Source organism: Oratosquilla oratoria, chromosome 18 (assembly GCF_046742065.1).
Source record: "Oratosquilla oratoria isolate Oo_2021 chromosome 18, ASM4674206v1, whole genome shotgun sequence".
Lineage (NCBI taxonomy): Eukaryota > Metazoa > Arthropoda > Malacostraca > Stomatopoda > Squillidae > Oratosquilla > Oratosquilla oratoria.
In genome coordinates, this window is record NC_134794.1 from 1,357,501 (window position 1) to 1,376,454 (window position 18,954).

The 18,954-nt window shown below is 44.8% G+C and overlaps 1 protein-coding gene across 1 annotated transcript in view; it reads right to left on the reverse strand.

Moving 5' to 3' along the window:
- Positions 1–18,617, reverse strand: part of LOC143034972 (uncharacterized) — a 30,912-nt gene extending 12,295 nt beyond the window's left edge. The window contains exon 1 of the mRNA XM_076201324.1: positions 18,569–18,617. The gene's annotated coding sequence lies outside the window, so the exon portion shown is untranslated. The remainder of the gene's footprint in view (positions 1–18,568) is intronic.
- Positions 18,618–18,954: the final 337 nt, after the last annotated feature.

Genomic DNA, 18,954 nt, shown 5'->3' on the forward strand with positions numbered 1-18,954 from the left:
GGGATGTCGGAGGAAGAAAGACGATAGTCTTAAACGATCTCGTTCGTTAGATCGTCATTAAGGACACACGTGGTTAGCATACTCTTGAGTACCAGGAATAAAGGCTACACTCTCGCTTGCCGTTTTCTTTGGCCATTTTTGTCGGCATTTGCCGGTTTCGTACATTGAGCAGGAAGTTGTTAAGTCCAATTTTAGACTCGATCTCTGGTCGTTCCTTGACGTCACTGGACTGGAACCCCCCACCCACCCCTGTCCGCCTGGAGGGGGGGGGAGTCCTCAAAGCTGAATAAAGTCGTCCGGTGTGAAGGGCTAAAGAGATGTGGAGGAGTCTACAGTTTCTTAGGTTTCGTAAATGCCCTCTGAGAGGGTGGACCAGAGACTGTTCAGGTGGATTGGGCATGCAAGGAGGAGGAGGAGAGAAGAACGAATAGGGAATGGAGCGTGGAGAGTTGAAGTGGCTGGGGAGAACTCGAGAGATTCTCTCTCTCTCTCTCTCTCTCTCTCTCTCTCTCTCTCTCTCTCTCTATTCAGCCGAAGTTGGGCTAACTCAGATTTGCTCAGCCAGATTGAGAATCTTATTTTGGTTTTCTTGAAAAATGAATATTTTCGACGTTGGTCATTCCTCAGGAGTCGAGTTGACCCCGGCTGGGGGGGGGGGGGGTTCTGTCATGAAGTCTTAAATTCTTCTTTTGGCTCTCCAGGTAGAAAATAACTTTGTTCATTCTTGCAATCAGCCGAAGAATTGAACCACCCATGTGCTTTATAACAAATGTTAAGGACCTTTAGTAAAAAAAAAAATGGAATGTTGGCCCTTCTTGTATTCAGTCCGAGAATAGTATTGACCTGGAAATAGTTGCGTGCAAGACACTGGATGTGTGTTATCAGCACCCCCACCCCCCCTTTTGCGAGACCATTTGGGCTCGAGACCGTCCCGCGCCGGTTGCGCAGCACGCGGGTTCACCGCTCGCGCGCATTCATGCGGGTACACTACTGGCCCCCCGAGTGCGCAGACCCTGATGGATGCGCGCTATTGTGCATTCCTGGACGGTACCGCTAGCGGAGCCTTCCATTAAGTAGGTACAAGTCACGTGTTCTGTACTTTTTCCTCTGTTATGCCAAAACGAAAAATCTTCTTCACTTTTTATTTCGAAGTTGTTTCTACCTACCTGTATGTTAAATCTACGTTGAGAGAATGTAAACGGCTTTGAAAAATATTCAGTTAACTAGTCTGACTCCACCCCAATCCTTTATAAAGGGGAATTAAACTTTACATAATATCAATTCGTTCAGCGCACTTGGCAACGTATGCATTTGATATGGCTGTCGCCAGCCGATTTTAATCACTCAAGGGCGACCCTCTGTCCACCGCGCCGGAAGAGGGTTAAACCATCTCGGTTAACAGCTTCACTCTTGCGAACGCATTGTACATTTGTCATGGCTGCCGCCAGGTGATTTTATTCAACTGGTTGAGACCCAAATCGCATTAAGGTGCTCAAACGAAGTAGCAAAAGCAAGCTGCTTGCTTTTGCTACTTCGTTGTTTACAACATTCTAGACTTCCGTAAGAATATTTCGACAATTTTGTGTCTAACATTCGTATTCTAGGTTTAACTTCTCTTCGTTCGTCATTTAGCGTCTCAAACTATGATGCAAGAATGATATAACATTTGGAAAATTGAAAAACAAAAGCTCATAACTTAAGTCGTTTCTACCCAAAACCTCAAACGAAGTAGCCAAAGCAAGTAGCATGCTAGCGAGAAATGCCTACTGCGCCGCCGCCATTAGAGACGTTGACAGGTTGGCGAGGGTAGCCTACAGCCGCGAGTTACAAGAGGACGCCAGATGTCAGGAACAAACACGGAAATCACCTAAAACCTTTGACCCTCTTTTGAATTTGTACAAAGACGACGCTGATGGGAAAGCGATGGAAGGGAGACAGACGCGGGAATTTTTATGCCTTGGGTTGGGTTTGTAACACGTCACTCGAACCAGTTTCCACTTTGGGTCTTTCTCGAGAGAGAGTTGAAGTTGAGGAGGAAGAGGACCACCCTTCCAACCCCAATCCCCCAAAGACAAGGCACCAACACATCACCTCTATGGGGATATCTACGAGGAAACTTGGGACGCGTTGCCGGTTGTCTTGGGGCCGTGGGTTTCCCGGCAGGAGAAGCTACAGGGCAGGATTGATAGTGAAGAGCGGTGCGTATCATTGCCAATAGATGGAGACACTTTAGAATAATTTCAAGTGTTTCTGATGGGGTGGGCTACAAATCGGCATGGAAAATCTCGACCTTTTGAATTTCCGTACAAGTTAAAAAAAAAAATCCTATTTTGGAGATCTTTGGAGATGGCAAATGAACAGTCATGAACCCACGTTAATAAATAACGAATAACGAGTGTGAAAGAATGGCCAAGTGGCAGCCAAATTAAAGAAAATAAAAATTCTTACCGAGAGTGTAGGAGTAAACCTGATACTGTGATCAAAGACTCTTCGCTTTGTTTCTTAGTGAAACGGCAAGATGACGACTAGGATATTGTCGGGGGCAAATCCAATTCTGTGATCAGTCTCTCTCCCTGTCAGACGAATCCGCAACAGCTGCTGGAGTCTCCCCCCCCCCCTGGTGCGACACAGCGGGCTCAGTTAGCTGAGCTGAGAAAGAGAGGCGAGATTTCTCTCTTTTCTCTCTTCTCTCGCCACTGCCGGGTGGTTCCGACGTCTCCTGAAGAAACAGCAGATGGTGGAAGATAGAGAGAGAGAGAGAGAGCTGGGCTCTTGACAGATGGACCTCCCATCTGGGGAGGAGACTGATAGGGAAAAGTGTGTGTGTGTGTGTTTACCTAATTGTATTATACAGGATGGGAGCAACGCTCGTTGGGTCCCGTCTTCTACGCCCCAGTTTATCGTACCTAACCTCAAATTCATGTACAGTTCCAATTTAATCTATATCTTCGATTTCCAGATATCATATTTAGATTTGAATTCATTATTGTTCGAGCGTGGGCAGTATCACGTTCAAAGCTATTCCATGTGTGTGTGTGTGTGTGTGTGTGTGTGTTTACCTAATTGTAGTATACAGGAAAGGATCATCGCTCGCATGTGTGAATGTGTGTATTTACCTAATTGTAGTATACAGGAAACAACGTTCGTGTGTATGTGTGTGTGTGTGTGTGTACACGCGTGCACTTCGCATTGGAAGGTCCAAGGTTCACGCCCGACCTGTTCCCACCTGTGTCTGTCTGTCTATCTGTCTGTCTGTGACTGTCTTGTCTATGAATGAGTCCCACAGTCTGCTGCGAGACTCAAGGTGGGGGGGGGTGAAATAGACCCCCCCTTCCCTCCCCCTCTCCCCTCTCCCTCCTTCCCCCCTCCCTCCTTCCCCCCTCCCTCCTTCCCCCCTCTCCTCCTGCCGGACTTCGTGAACCTAACGCTACCTGGCATGGGACGGACTTTGCATTGTAATGTACAGGATGAGAACTATACTCGTGGGATCCCGTCTTTATCCTCCTACTAGTCGGGTTAAGCTTTGCATTCTCCTATGTTGTCCGACTGTACCATTTTTTCGTCTGTATTATTCCACGAGTCGCTTCTGTATGGAAATCTCGGTAATTTTTATGCGCACTTATTTGTTATTTCCCCCCCATGTCCAATGGTTTTTCTTGTGCATCACACCAAGAAGACACAAAGCGTGTGAATGTACGACATTTTTGATGACTGAAAATTCGTCATCAGTAGAACGGAGGGAGAGTAAATCAGAAAAAAAAAGAGATCACCATTCCTTTCTGAGAAGATATTAGTCTCCACTCGTACAGGAATACTGCGTGCCTCTGGTCCGTAGGGCTGTCATTATAGTCTGTATGCGGGTTTCTCCAAATATGGGCCATGGAATAGGAAACAATTGGTGATCGCGTGTACATGGTTGTCGGTTCTGCACATTCGTAGGAAACGCGGAAGATATCATTTTGCGCTACCGTTGTTCCGTTTTCTTTTCAGTTGGTAGCACTGTGTGTTCTATATTGTACATTGAATGACCTGGACTTTGCACGGCGCGCGGTCCAATCGACCCAACGGTCAGGCGCGTTGTCGACGACGACGCGACGCTGCGATGAATGTAGATCACTGTGAGTGGCAACCATTCGTTTATTCATAATCTATTTCGTTTTATTTATTTATTTATTTATTTATCTATTTATTTATTTATTTTATTTCATTTTTGGGTGGAACGTAGATTTTTTTTTCAGTTACGGTAAACTATTGTTATTGATACCATTGCGATGGTCGAACAATGACTGGATATGTACAAACAACGACAGTGACGTCATGTCGTTCGTGTGACCTCTTCCCTCCTCTCCCTCCCTCCCATCCACGGAAATAAACAATGGCTCGATCTAGCCTGTGAGGCACTGCTCCGTAATTCGACACCATCGAAGCTTACGCCACGAGACGCTTAGCTGTTACTGGCGCGTATTTCTATGGTCTCGGAAAATGTAAACATAAAAGATCCAGTTGTTTGATCGTGATCTCGGTTGACGGCACGGCACTTTCATTCTGGGCTGAGAGGAAGACTGGTGTACTTCGGAAATTGAATTGTTGACGAACTTTTGCCTCCAGTTGTACTGCCTAGGTAGGGGTTGCAATATTACACTTCTTTGCGAACGTGTGCGCGCGCGCGCCGTATTATACTACGTCTTTTTTTCTTGTTCTAATTCGTTTCCTCGTTTTCTCATTTGTCTTTTTGTTTTCCCCTTATTTGCCTTCGTCGTCTTGTTCTTGGTCATATTCCTCTTCTTTGTCATCGCCATCGTCTTCTTTTCTTCTTGGTCTTCTTCTTCCTTTTATTCGTCTTGGTCTTCTTCTTCCTCTTGTTCTACTTGGTCTTCATCTTATTCTTCTTCGTCTTCCTGATCTTATTCTTCTTCTTCGTCTTCTTCTTCTTCTTCTTCTTCTTGATTTTATTCTTCTTCGTCTTCTTGGTCATCTTCTTCTTCCTCTTCTTTGGCCGAGATTTGTTGCCCTCTCTCTCTTTCTGCGCCGCTCGTCGTTTCGTGGCTGGCGGCTCGCACCTGGACCCCCCCCCCCCGTCTCCCCCCGAAGACGAGCACTTGAACGACGCTATCCGCGGCTTGACTTTTCCACCCCGGTGCAGATGGGTGGATGGTGTTTGTGCTGATCCAGCTGCCACATCATCGCCAGTGGTGTTTGTTGCCTCGTCAGCCGGGACTCCTGATATTTCCCTTCCTTGACCTTCTTCTTCTTCTTCTTTTTCTCCTCCTCCTCCTCGCTACCTCTTGTTCTCTGTTTTTACGAGTATTTCGATTATTTTTCATTTTCATTTTATTCCTGTTGTTTCCTTTTACTTCTTGTTTTTTCCTGTCCAGTTGCTTTTATTATTATTATTATTATTATTATTATTATTATATATTTTTTCTTTTTTTATACGTACGAAGGGGCTCCGTCTGAAAAGACTCTTAATCGAGCCAGACCCCTGAGGGTCTGACCGCGATATCTACTCAACAGAATTGTCTTACCCGAAGCAGGCACCCAATCCGTAGCAGCCGGTCCTACCGGGGTCCCGGTCGGACCTGACCACGTTCACGGTGGGGGGGGGGGGCGCCCTTCACCCGCGCAGTCAAATCGTCACCTCATCTTAGTCATCATCCATGACCGGACCCATACCGGAACTGGGGTAACGATCAGCATTGAGGCTGGGGGTTCTTTCCCCCCCTTCCTCCTTTCCCCCCTTCCTCCCCTTCTCCTTTCCCCCTTTTTCTTCCCTTTCCCTCTCCCCCTTTCCCCTACCCCCTTTCCTTCTTCCCCCACCCCCTTTCCCTTCCTCCCCTTTCCCCCTTCCCCCTCCCCTTTCCCCTTTCCTCCTCCCCTTTCCCCTTTCCTCCTCCCCCTTTCCTTCTTCCCCTACCCCTTTCGTTCTTCCTCCTCCTCCCCCCTTCCACCTTCCTCCCCCCTTTCCTTCTTTCCCATACCCCCTCTCTCTTCCCCTCCCCCCTTCCCCGTCCCCCCTTCCCCCTTTCCCTACCCCCTTCCCCTACCCCCTTCCCCCTTCCCCTACCCCCTTTCCCTTATCCAATCCCCACTCTCTTTGCTTCTTCCCATTCCCCCTTCCACTCCACCCTTTCCCCCTCGCCATCCACCTCCCCCTCCCCCTTTCCCCTTTCTCCCCTTCCCCTCCCCCTCCCCTGTTTCCCTCTTTCTCCCCTTCACCCTGCCCTTTCCCCTACCCTTTTTCCTTGCCCCCTCCCCACTTTCCTCCTTGCCTTTTCCCATCCCCCCTCTCCCTCCCCTTCCCTCCTTCCTTCTCCTTTCCCTTCCCTTCCTATTCCCCCTCCCACCTTCCTTTCCACCCTTTTCCCTTCCCCTTCCCCCTCTTCCGCTTCCCCCTCCCTCCCTCCTTCCCTTACCCCCTCCCTCCCTCCTTCCTTCCCTTACTGCCCCCCTCCCCCTTCCCCCTTGGTGACCCCCCGACGTCCGGACGAGGTAGGTAGGTAGGACTGGAGTCGTTGTCCGGAACCGCAGAGACTCCCCGGATTCCCGGACTTCACAAATATACACTAATGACCTTTTCCCCCATGTAAGGAGGGTAGCTGTGTCAGAGCATGATGCAGTTCCTCACAGGAGGAAAATACTGAAAATGGGATCTCCTGTCCTCGTTCCTGTACGGCACAGAGTCGGGGGGGGGACTATGTGGCCGCATTCTTGTCCCCCTCCCAACAAACGCTGTGACGGGACTATACTTCATTCCAATAAGAAGTTACAGTTGGTAGTCCTGCAGACTTCCGCCAATTTTCCTACCCTACACCAGCTGATATGTAATTACTCGGTGATTAAATAAGCATTTTGGCTCATGTTGATAGTGTAAATTACGTAATCTGCAATCATACTATTCAAATCTATGTACCCTACTTATATTTGTTTATCTTACCTTTTTGAGTACACTCGAATAATCTACATACTGTCTCCACAAAATATTAATAAGAATGATGAAAAACTAATACTTTCTCATAATAAATTAGTAAGAATGATTAAAAACTAATATTTTCTCATAATAAATTAGATTATAAGTTTGAAGGAGGAGGAGGAGGAGGAGGGAAGGAGTCAGCAACTACCTCTCCATTCCTTCCTCCCTCCCTCGCGCCACGAGCGTCATGACGCAAAATATTTATAAAAATCCTCAATTTTAATTTTTCATGGCTTTCTATGTGAATTCTAAATGCATCATAGTCTTCTAAAGTTATATAGAACACATGTTTTATTATACACCTATCATTACTGCTATAAACATTGAGTTTAAAGATGTGTATAAACTGATCATTTTTTTTCCTTGAGCTCAACACCACATAATTTCTTACCCTATCGAGTATTGAAAATTGTTATAGTTGTAGAATGACTGCTCTTTCTAATGATTGAAACCAAAATTTCCATCTTATGAACAAAGTGAAGAAATGTTATATTTTCTGAACGAGGTGAGGAATTTGCGTGTCGCTGGTGCCTGTGTGGTCTGCAGGGCTACCAGCTATACCGAACTGCACGGCAGAACTCGAGTGTACTTCCATATTGGAATGGAGTATAGTCACCTTTGCCCATTGTGCTGTCACTGCCATGGCAAACTGGTTTCAGTCACGGGGAGTCGAAACCAACGCGTCACAAGAGCATATCTCAGCTGAATAAAGTCGCCTGCCTGCAGACGGAACAGACATAACAAATTGAGTGAGGTACAGTCATGAGCAAAATATTTGAACCACGCTACAGGTATTTCAACGTCTGTATGATATTATGATTTTATTTTTATTCATTTCTTAGCACGTGATAGGTTTTCCTATGGAGCAATTACCTTACATTATATAGTTTTCTTAGAGGAAAAATGGTCAAAGTTTTAGAATTTTGTGTCACGGAAAACTAAGGGTGGGACAGAACTTTAGCTCGTGACTGTACTACACGACACTGTCATGTTATGGGCCATTTGCCGAGAGGCGATAGGGTCGTTATTTGCGAAGGTGTGTGTATCTGTTTGTCTGTACGTGCGTGTGTGTGTGTGTGTGTTGTCTATCTCTCTTTGTGTGGCGGTTACACCAAAGCAACTGCTGTGATAGTTCTTGTCACCGAGTCTGTCGTTTTCGGCCGTTAAAAGTCGTTATTTTGAATACATCTGCTTTCCACTTTTACCCACAGAGTCTTCTCGCTGTCATTCAGATGCGCTTTCCAAACCGTCATCTTCGGACGATTACCGTCCACATTGCTCTTGTTCCACACTCTCCAACATTAGCGCTCTCTTTTTTCGTACAATTTTAGGAACTAATGTTCTGAAGAAGCTTTCTGTTTTATTGTAGTCGTATCTGGCAAAAAAAAAGAAAAGAAAAAAGAAAAAAATACACACACACACACACACACACACACACACACACACACACACACACACACACACACACACACACACACATATATATATATATATATATATATATATATATATATATATAATATAAGATGACTTTGGTTTTAATGTATAAGGTGACTTATTTATATTTGCAGTAAGGTTGATATTTGCTTGTACTGACAACAATCCGTAACTTAATATCTCCGTTACCATGGAAACGAACAAAATGGCTTGGCTGCAGTCAGAGTAGGTCCATGAAAGGCGCCATCACCGGTTCTGCACGGGTTGACCAGAGTCAACATGGCCCAAGAACTTATTTTCACTTTATATATATATATATATATATATATATATATATATATATATACAGTATATTTATATATTTTAATATATCTATTTATATATATATATATATATTTATATATATATATATATTTATATATATATATATATATATATATATATATATATATATATACAGTATATATAAAACAACGGGTGGCCTTGTAGTCCATATCGGAAACACCAAAGGGTTACCAGTTTGATAAAATCGTGAAGCGGCATTCAGGATAAAGTAAGTGGTTTAGTAACGCAGGAGTTAATGGAGGTCGATTAACTCGTGGCATTGAGGTGGGCAGGCACCGTGCATCTCCATCAAATCGTTCGGCGTCAGAATCTCTCTATCCCCCCCCCCTCCCCGTCTCTGTCTCTGACACTCTCCCTCCCCCCCTCGCCCTCTCTCTCTCTCTCTCTTTCTCTCTCTCTCCCTCCCCTTCTAAGCTTCGTATCCTCTCCGCCCAGCCCCTCCCCACCCCAAACCCGCCACCTCACCCCCCACCCCTCCCCTGTTCTATTGTTATTGTTTTATGACGTAGTGCGCTGGGTTGTCTGTTACCAGCCTCCAGCACCCCCCCCCCCGATCCCAGGGATACACGAGAACACACGACATAGATTCGAACTAAATGGCTGAATCGGAGATGGGCAAGGTTAGGTTAGGTCGGGTTTTGTCACTGACACTAAGGAAATTTCTAGAACTTGTGTCAAAATAATTTGAAGATTCTTGTCCTTTCATCTTTCTTTCAATGTTATTTGTATCAAGGGGAAAAAGTAAAATCTTTGGGTTTGGTAAGTGAGGATTCGGTTGCAAACATCCCACGGTGTCCCACCTCCATCTGTTTGTTTTGGTTTTAAGGTGTCGGCACACTAGGCTAGCGTGCTACTTGCTTTTGCTGCTTCTTTTGAGTAGAAACAGCTTTGGTTTCGATATCCCAGACTTCCGTAAGAACTTCTCATCACTGTATCAAACATTCGTATTTTAGGTCTAACTTCTCTTAGTTCGTCATTCAGCTTCGCAATGGAGGACGCAAGAAGAGTAATGTGACATTTGGGAATTTGAAAAACAAAAGATCGTAACCGAAGTCGTTTCTGTTCAGACAAAGTAGCACGCTAGCGAGAAATACCTAGTGTGCCGCCGCGCCGCCACCTTCACGCGGACGCGTCAATTGAAACCAATTGTGGACATAAGATCTGATGGACTTTCTCTCGCTTCCTGTGGTTGTTACTCAGTCAGGCATATGTTGTCTCGCCTTGACCGTTTTCCCATCATTACGCACAGAACCGCCACCCATTTTCTTCGGGGATAAGGTAAGGCAGGCAACCACAGATCGTTTTCACTATTGGGAAAGCTCTGAAATTCAAAAGTCTCTCTTATTTGGAAAAGAAAATAGATTTTGGAGGAAATTGTACTACAGAGTGCTTTTAGTATCATTTTTTTTCTGAAATTAAATATATATGTATATAATATATATATATATATATATATTCCCTCATCGAATGATGGAGATGTCTTGATTCTAAAGATTCCAAATAGAATGTGTTATTGTAGCCAGACAGGATACGTTTTGATTCATAATAACGCTTAAATATAAAATTATGATAATAACCATATTTTGTAATGAATAAACAGATAATTATGAATAAGTAGGTTGTGTAGGTAAATGAGTATGATAAATAGAAAATTAGATCAATAAATGTTCAGGCTTATCGCTTGGGTGTTAAGTACACAGCTTCACCAGGAAGTCCGTTTCGCTCGCCAGTTACGCGGTTGATGATGTTGATTCTCCCTTCTTTCTTGTAATAGTCCTCCTCTCTCATTGTGTGTGTGTGTGTGTGTGTATACCACCAACATCCCCACACATAAAACTTTGTTTCCTAGCTGTACCTTCTGTTCCCAAGTTGTGACCCTCTTACACTTTCCCTGCTCACACACACACACACACACACACACACACACACACACACACACACACACACACACACACACACACACACACAGATGCGTAAATAGTTGGAATAATTTGGAGAATGATTTAGCCCAGGCTCGAACAATACATTATTTAAAATATAAACATGATAATTGGAAATCGAGGGTATAGATTAAGTTGGAACTGTACATGAATTTGAAACTAGGTATGATGAATTGGAAAGTAGGAGACGGGGCCCAACGAGTGTTGCTCTTTTCCTGTATAGTACAATTAGGTAAACACACACACACACACCTGTTTCCGGTTATCCAATTTCCTTGCCCGTATTACAGACGCCAATAGATGAGGTGGTCAGGGTGTCGAACAAGAGAAAATGTGCGAGTGATTGTCGGAGAAGAACGTAGCCTAAAGACCGAGGCCACGACGACGACGACGACGACGACGACGTCGATGCGAGGGGCTCTGCGCGTCGCGTCGGGGGGATGAACCGGCAGTAATGCTGGGAAAACCTTGGGAGGTCAAAACTTGGCTTCACGATTTAAGTTGGGCCGGGAGTGAAAGGGGTAAGGATGTTACTTTCCCATGTCTAGCCACCGCGCTTTGCGGGTAAACAGCTGACAAGGTGAAATTCTCATTCTCTCTCTCTCTCTCTCTCTCTCTCTCTCTCTCTCTCTCTCTCTCCTTCTCCCCTCCCTCTCTGTCTCTCCTCCCTCTCTGCCATCTGTCTCTTTCATTCTCTTTCTCCCTCCCTCGCTCCCCCATCTCTCTCTCTCTTTCTCTTTCTCTCCCTTCCCTATCTCTGTTTCCCTCATTCTCACTCATTCTCTGCCTTCCTCGCTCTCCCCCCTCTCTCTCTCTCTTTCTCTCTCTCTCTCTATCTCTCTCTCTCTCTCTCTCTCTCTCTCTCTCTCTCTCTCTTTCTCTCTCTCTCCCTATCTCTCTCTCTCTGCCTAACTCTCTCTCTCTCTCTCTCTCATTCTCTCTCATTCTCTCTCCCCTCCCTCTATCTATCTCTCGTTTTCTCTATCTCAATCTCTCTCTGCCTCCATCGCTTCTCACCTCTCTCTCCCTCCCTCACTCTCTCCCTCAACCTCCCTCTCTCTCATCCCCCCTTTCTCTCACCCCCTCTCTCCCCCCTCTCTCCCGCTCTCTCACTCCCTTTCTCTCCTCCCTCTCTCTCCCCCCTCTCTCCCCCCTCTCTCTCTCCCCCCTCTCTCTCTCCCGCTCTCTCACTCACTCTCCCCCTCAACCTCCCTCTCTCTCTCACCCCCCTTTCTCTCACCCCCTCACTATCTCTCTCCCGCTCTCTCACTCCCTTTCTCTCCCTCCTCTCTCTCACTCCCTTTCTCTCTCTCACTCCCTTTCTCTCTCTCCCTCTCTCTCTCCCGCTCTCTCTCTCTCTCTCTCTCTCTCTCTCTCTCTCTCTCCCGCTCTCTCACTCTCTTTCTCTCCCCCCTCTCTCTCTCCCCCCTCTCTCTCTCTCTCTCTCTCTCTCTCTCTCTCTCTCTCACTCTCCCCCTCTCTCCCGCTCTCTCTCTCTCTCTCATTCTCTCTTCTCCGTCGCTACCCCTCTCTCTCTCTCTCTCTCTCTCTCTCTCTCTCTGTCTCACACACACACACGCGCGCGCGCGCGCGTGAAATTGTTTGTTTGTGCGTGTGTGTGTGAGAGAAAATCTCGTGTGTGTTGCGGCATATCTCGTCGAGGTGTTTATTCGAGTCTTGAACTTTTGAACTGCTGCATGCATCTCTCTCGTGCCATTGACTTGGCGGGAAGTTCACCACATGTTTATCTTGCGTCACAAATAAAAAAAAAGTAACGTCACTCATGGTTGCACTTAACACCTTTAACACGACATTAGACATTGCATGTATACATATGTATGTGTGTGTGTATATATATATATATATATATATGTATATATATATATATATGTGTGTGTATATATATATATATATAATATGTATATATATATATATATGTGTGTATATATATATATATATATATATATATTTTTTTTTTTTTTTTTTGGGGGGGGGAGGGGCGTACCCCAGCCTGGATGGGGGTACGACACATTCAGTTTAGGACTCGCCTCCTACCCCCCCTCTCCCTTAACTGGATAAAATCGTCTGGCGCCAGCAGGTGAAGCAAGATGTACCAAATAGATGGCATCCTCTTGGCACTGGCACTAAGGTCTTAGGTCACCACCACCGCGGGAGCGAGTGCCACTGGGATGAATAAAATCGCCTGGCGCCGTGGGCACAGTGCAGGGACACGTGGCACTAGGCACGGAGGGGGTCAGTATACTTTCAGACGACACGCTTTCGACAAGTTCTCTTGTGGCTGGCGCCGGGCGATTTCATTCAGGTGAGGTGGGTGTGGGTTGAATCGACCGAGGGGTGTGTCTCGCCTCTTTCGAACTTTCTTTCTGCACGACAGTTATCTTGGAGGAAAGGTGACAAAAGATCAGAGGTCGGCGGCGGCCTGGCCTTTGACAGCAGCGCCGCGCCGCCCTGACCCAGCCATTCAAGCTGAACACATTTTTACCGTTCACATTACGCCCCCACCCCCCACCCCTGTTTGGGTGGGGTTCCGCTACGGCGCGTTAAGGATCGAACTCGAACCTTGAGTCTCCAGGGGGCGGGGAGGGGCGTCCTCTCCCCCAACTAGGTGACCGCCACTAGCCCATGTGAGCATTGCTTGGCGTATGGTGGCGGTACACTAAGCTAGCGTGCTACTTGCTTTTGCTATTGCCTTTTGAGTAGAAACTGCTTCGGTTACAATATTCAAGACTTCCGTAAGAATTTCTCAACAGTGTGTCTAACATTCGTGTTCTCATAGTTCGTCATTCAGCTTCTCACACTATGACGCAAGAAGAGTAATTTGACATTTGGAAATTTAAAAAACAAAAGATCGTCACCGAAGTCGTGTCTACTCAAACGGAGTAGCAAAAGCAAGTAGCATGCTAGCGAGAAATGCCTAGTGTGCCGCCACCTTTATGCGACTTGATGTTTCGTCTTTGAAGGTTTCGTTGTGGCTGGCGCCGGGCGATTTTATTCGGCGCCAACGGGCGACGAAAGGGTCGGGATTGGGTGCCAAGGTGCACGAGTGATCGATCACAGTTGCAGTGATGCTGCCTGATCGATGTCTGAAAAAGGAAATCTGTAACGCCCTTGCTAATGACCTGCATGGCTGTGTGATTCACTACGGTCTTGGATCACGTGTTAGACTCGTGATCGACAGCTATTATCCTCCCATACGAGAGATCAGAGCTCATGTATGCCCGATCTATGGGTAATGATGTGACGAGTTAAACACCATGTCAGGACGGAGCCTTAATTGTACAACGTTTCGCTTATTACAGCCTTTTCAAGTACATAGTTGTGATACACTGCTTGAGATTAGATAAGAGGAATGTATTGTGTCACAACTATGTACTTGAAAAAGCTGTAATAAGTGAAACGTCGTACAAATGGCGCCATCCTCATATGGTGTTTAACTCGTCAGTCTTGTCGGCAACTGCTACTTTCATGAAAAGAGTAATGGTGTGACCTTACACACAAACACACACACACACACACACACACACACACACACACACACACACACACACACACACACACACACACACACTCACACTCACATCTTGCCCACGAGAATTGCGTGTGTGTATGTGTGTGTCCGTGTGTGGGGGGGGGGCTTCTGCCATTGATAACCTTATCAATAGAATTTAAACAAAAACCTGTCCATTGTGTAACATTATGTTAAAACTTTTCTACGTTTTTTTTAACCAAATGCTACCAGTTACCCGTTTCCAATGACCAGCAAGTGTTGGGAAACTTCTATGCCCTGACTATGCGCCGCAGCCGAGTATGCCCTTCCCCCCCCCTCCCCCGCCTACTTTCTCCGTGACATTTTTTGTCGTCTCGAGTCATTGTTGTTGATTGGTCGCCTTGACAGGGGTCAACCGTGTGCAGTAACCTGCATACCTGAAGGGCGGCAGAGGGGGTCTCCGAAGAGCTCTTACGTCACTTGGAGGCGGATGTTGGTCTTAAACTTTTATTTATTTATTATCATTATTATTACTATTATTATTATTATTATCACTATTATTATTATCACTTATTATTATCATCACTGTTATTATTATTTTTATTGATTGTCAGTTCTTCATTTGCGAGGTAGCTAGGCATGCCCGTATAATGCTCTTATGCGTTGATGATTAGTGGGACTCGAATCACCATCTATCTAGTGTTGAAATATAATTTTTTTTATGTATTTAATTGATTTTATCTTTTATTTTGTCTTTATTTTTATTATTTTACTTTTTAAATTTCGTGAAAGGAACCCGTTAGAGCGCTGCAGTCATTAGTAGTCAATATCTTGCTATAGTAAGAAAAAATGTATATAAATTTGACAATAGATAGATGAAATGGAGGATTATATACGGTATAACAATGAAAGTATTAACACGGAAGCATAGAGGAGAGGTTCCTGTAAACTGAATGACATAGTCTGGCCTTTTAGCCAAAATAAAATCAGCAGACTTGGTAATACACAGTTATAGATGCAACTAAAAAAGTGCTGTTTTTTTATATAAAAATAGCATGTTTTTTTATATAAAAAAAAGAAAAAAAAACATGAATGTTTTCGGGGGGTTTTCCAGGCTCATAGAACATGATTAATGTGTGCATACCTTATTGTATATCCTATTTTATGTGTATGTTTAACCATTCATGACAAGGAAATTTGGAGTGTTTAATCTTTGAAGATTATACTAAAAGTAAATTTTGTAAGGTAGCCATATTGGCCCATATACAGTATCTACACTTGTTGCAGCATCTGAGTCCTGACTAAAAAGGTCAATTACGTGTTTATTTTTATACTGTGTCTGATGTTTCTTTGGATAAGGTAGATACGCATATGTGGAGGGGTGAATCAAGTACTTACACCTGTTTTCATATACTTAATATTTAATATCTGAACAAATTTGGACGTTTAATTTTTTTTTTTTTTTGGGGGGGGGGGGCATCATCATATAAGACAGTACCAATGTCGATCAATGAGTGCATCGATTTTTTTTATTTTTTTTTTTTTTTTTTTTTTTTTTTTTTTTTTTTTTTTTTTTTTTTTTTTTTTTTTTTTTTTTTTTTTTTTGCTGCGCCAGGCCGTTTTATTCAGTCTAGGATCTTCCTCCGCCCCTCGTTGACCCTCAGAATGCGGGAAAGGCATCAGCTGAATGAAATCCCCGGGCCGCAGACATATAGGAACGATTGTTAGTGTCCGTGGGCTGGTCCACCCCCACCCCTCACCCCACGTGAATAAAATCGCCTTAGGGCGCCAGCCAGCCAGTCGGGAAACGTATTGAAACTGTCGCTGCATCTCGACAGGTGATGTGATTAATTCAGTTTAACGTCGCGAACTCCCCCCCCCTCTCAGAAGGCTAGGACGGTGCCCCTTACAAAGGACTTTGTAGCGTGGAATTTTACTGAACCATGCACTTGGTCCAACTCGCTGGCGGAAGGATTCGAGCTGTCGTCACCTCACAAGTAACGACGCTCTAATTACCCGCTCGGCGAGCGAGCATCTATGGTTGGGTTCTTAGACGAATAGAATTGCCTGGCAACGGCCAAAAGGTATTGGAAAGCAGAGTGTCTAAGCTGAATGAAATCTCTTGACGCCAGAACAAAATCAGTAAAGATCACATTGCTGACTAGTACGTAGGTCACGCATAACACACACGATCGCAACATATATGGGGCGGAGGAGGTTTGGCTCGAGTCGTGTGAAAGCGCTCGGCACCCCCCCCCGCCCTGACTCCGGGATCATCATCATCACCACCATCATAATGATAATCATCATCACCGTCATCATCACCATCATCATTATCACCATAGTCACCATCATCATTATCACCAACATCATTATTATTATCACCATAGTCACTATCATCATCAGCACCACCGTCACCATAATCATCATCATCACCATAGTCACCATCAGCAGCAGCACCATCGTCACCATAATCATTATCATCATTATCATCATCATCATCATTATCATCATCATCACCACCATCATTATCATCATCATCTTCATTATCACCATCATCATTATCACCACCACCATCATAATCATCACCATCATCACCACCACCACCATTATTATCACCATCAGCACCATCATTATCACCATAGTCATCTTCATCATTAGCACCGCCGTCACCATAATCATCATCATCACCATAGTCACGATCATATTCAGCACCACCGTCACCATAATCATCATCATCACCATAGTCACGATCATATTCAGCACCACCGTCACCATAATCATCATTATCATCATTATCACCATCGTTATAATCATCATCAGCTGCAGCACGACCGTCATCATCACCATCATCATTATCACCATCATCATCGTCATACATCAGGAGTAGCAGCAGCACCGTCATCATCACCATCATCACTATCGTCATAATCATCATTACTAGCAGTAACAACAACAACAACAACAACAACGTCGGTCTTTAATGGGGCTGATTGGTCTCCTCCCACCTGAATGAAAACGTTTGGCGACATCCATCCATCCATCCAGAGGGAGCGTCCTTTTGGGCCACAACGTTCAAGTTGAGCCTTAATGGCCCGATGCAGGACCGCCCTATCCCGTAGCGTGAGGTTTGGGGAGGGGTGTTGATAGAGCCTTTGTGAACGACACCTTACCACGGAGGCCTTAGCCGTAAGGAAATCCTTAGTTTTCCTTTCCCCGTGGGACTCCTTCCAGCACAGTGAAAATCGACTTGTCGTGAGCGGGCACCACGCGATCAATATTATTGCGCAATATTCCGTATTGTACAATAGTATTGACGGTGTAGAAAATGGTATTTGATGTCTTCATTATATTGTGTCATTGATTGGTGTCTATATTGTCATTTTCACTACTATCCATACACCGTCGATATTACTGTGAAATGCGGAATATGGAGTGTAGGGCACGCTTTAGACAGAATAATACCATTTAAGTTAACCAGGGGTTAAAGATGGCTACAATGGTCAGTGGGGCTTAGTCGGGGATTTTTCTCTCTTAGATTGGGAATTTCCAAATTTTGAAGTTAACATAATTGGGAACAAAAACGACATCCTTTTTGGAAACCACATTAGGAAGTTCTTCAGTTATCACTTTTTTTTAACGAGCAATTTGTCGCGAATATTGGAACATTCCAAGATTTGGAGATTCCCAATTAGAGAGAACAATTAGATAGACCACAGTTCCAGAGCACTTCAGTTAGCTTTTTTTTTTTTTTTTTTTTTTTTACGAAAAATTTCTCTGATTTTTTTTAGATTTGCGACGTGACAGCAGTGAACCCTCGCAGGAATTTGGGAACTAGTTGTCGCCGAATCGCGCGCACGCGCACACCGCACGTACGCACCACTGCCGACATTCGGACCTAACCCGTGATGTATGAGAAATATGTATATACTGTATATACATGTGTGTGTGTGTGTGTATATATATGTATATATATATATATATACATATATATATATATATATATATATAATATATATATATATATCACGTAATTCACGAAGGGAGCCACTGATTTCTATATATATAGATATAGTCGAAACTGAACAACGAAAGATGCATAGCTTCTGTATACCATGTGTCAGATTCGAGTGTCTGCAGTGGTACAGTAAGAATACTTTGATTTCGAAAAAATGTACATTTCAAAAGAAAAAAATATATCACTTGTAAAGGCTAAAGTGGTCCCCCTTCGAAGCCTCCCCAAATTTCCGCATCGACGAGAACGCACCGAAGGAGACTCGGCCTTGGCTCTGTATCACAACCACAGTTGTTTCTCATTCGAGAATCTACGTGAATAGATATATGATAAAAATTCTCTGTACAACGTACATGCGTGCGCACAAGTCCAACGCAGGTGAACCCGCAACTGAAGTGCGCGCTCAGGCGGGCGGGTGAATGAGAGACGGCGGCGGCGGCGCGCAGACGCACGTACGCACGCACAAACTCACGCACAGGAGTGTGGGGAGAAGGTGAGGGGCCTACTACGCTAGGAGGCGATGTGTAGCTGCGGCCGAAGCCGTCACCTTTGCTCTATGCACTTGGACTATTAGGGCAGGTAACAGTCACTGCTGGGAATCGGAAAGGAGAGCGGGACTCGAACCCACAACTAAGGGAATCCGAGTCCATCACGCCACCGATGACGCTACTAGCGTACAGTGTGGAGAGGGGGTGTGGACGATCTAGTTAAAGTGGAAAGGGCTTTTGAGAAATAAGGA